The following is a 1,031-nucleotide window of genomic DNA, read 5'->3' on the forward strand; positions in this document are numbered from 1 at the left end:
CTCCAAGCGGCGAAATCATTGCTTGGAGTTCAGGGAAGGTGTGCAGCTGTCCCTCTCCCTTGCAGGAGGTGAGGGGGAAGGGCGGCTGCCGGCTGCACGCCTTCCCTGAACTCCCAATTGATGCCACAATGGCAAATCACCTCTCTTGATCTCTTGCCTTGAAAACCCTGCAGGGTCTCTGTAATCCACCTGTGACTTGAACACAGATGAATCTGCCTTATGCCGAATCAGAAATTCGGTCTATCGAGGTCAATACTATCTCCTCAGACTGGCAGCGGCTCTCAGGGGTCTCAAGCAGAGGTCTCTCATACCACCTGCTACATGGTCCTTATTAACTGAAGATGCCAGGGATTGAACCTGGGACCTTCTACGTGCGAAGCAGAGGCTCTTCCACTGAGCCACAGCCCTGCTATTTCCACCACCATCTGGGAAACATGTTTTCAAGGAATGGGGCAAGGACTCTTCGTCACCTTGTGGGAGTGAGACAAATTTGGTTTCTGCCACTTTCGAAGGGCAGGAGCCCATACAGCTGCTAGCATCGACAGTCACCTAGTTTGCAGGTCACCTCAGGCAATTATCCATGAAATGTGCTGACTGGTTGGTGGAAACCAATCACTCAACCCTAGGAACACTAAAGGGTTGACAGCCGTAGTGGCTTCTGGTAAAGATTTCAGCAGAGACAGTAAGAAGGAGATGCCACTGTGCATCCATAGATGACAAACAGCCAAACAACAGTTTTCAACCAAACACATGCAATTCCATTGGGGTGGTTATTCTGCTCTTTTCCTGTTACCATATGGAGCTTTGAAAAATTTCCAGGCTGCTTCCTACCATTATTCGACTGGCCACTGGTTAGAAGCTATTCACCAAGAAGTTTTTTGCTGTCTCTGGTGCAAAGGCCCTTCTTGCCACCTCTTAAAAAGGTAAAGGTTCCCTTGCTCAAAAGCCAGTTGAGTCCGACTCTAGGGTTGCGGTGCTCATCTCCGTTTCAAAGCCAAAGAGCCAGCGCTGTCCGAAGACGTTTCCGTGGT

The 1,031-nt window shown here is 49.9% G+C and overlaps 1 non-coding gene across 1 annotated transcript; it reads right to left on the reverse strand.

Moving 5' to 3' along the window:
* Positions 1–336: 336 nt before the first annotated feature.
* On the reverse strand, positions 337–408 carry TRNAA-CGC. Its single transcript has one exon. It is a non-coding gene; the product is annotated as a tRNA-Ala (tRNA).
* Between the last annotated feature and the right edge of the window lie 623 nt (positions 409–1,031).

The sequence above is a fragment of the Gekko japonicus genome, unplaced genomic scaffold, assembly GCF_001447785.1.
Source record: "Gekko japonicus isolate JY-2015 unplaced genomic scaffold, Gekko_japonicus_V1.1 scaffold93, whole genome shotgun sequence".
Taxonomy (NCBI): domain Eukaryota; kingdom Metazoa; phylum Chordata; class Lepidosauria; order Squamata; family Gekkonidae; genus Gekko; species Gekko japonicus.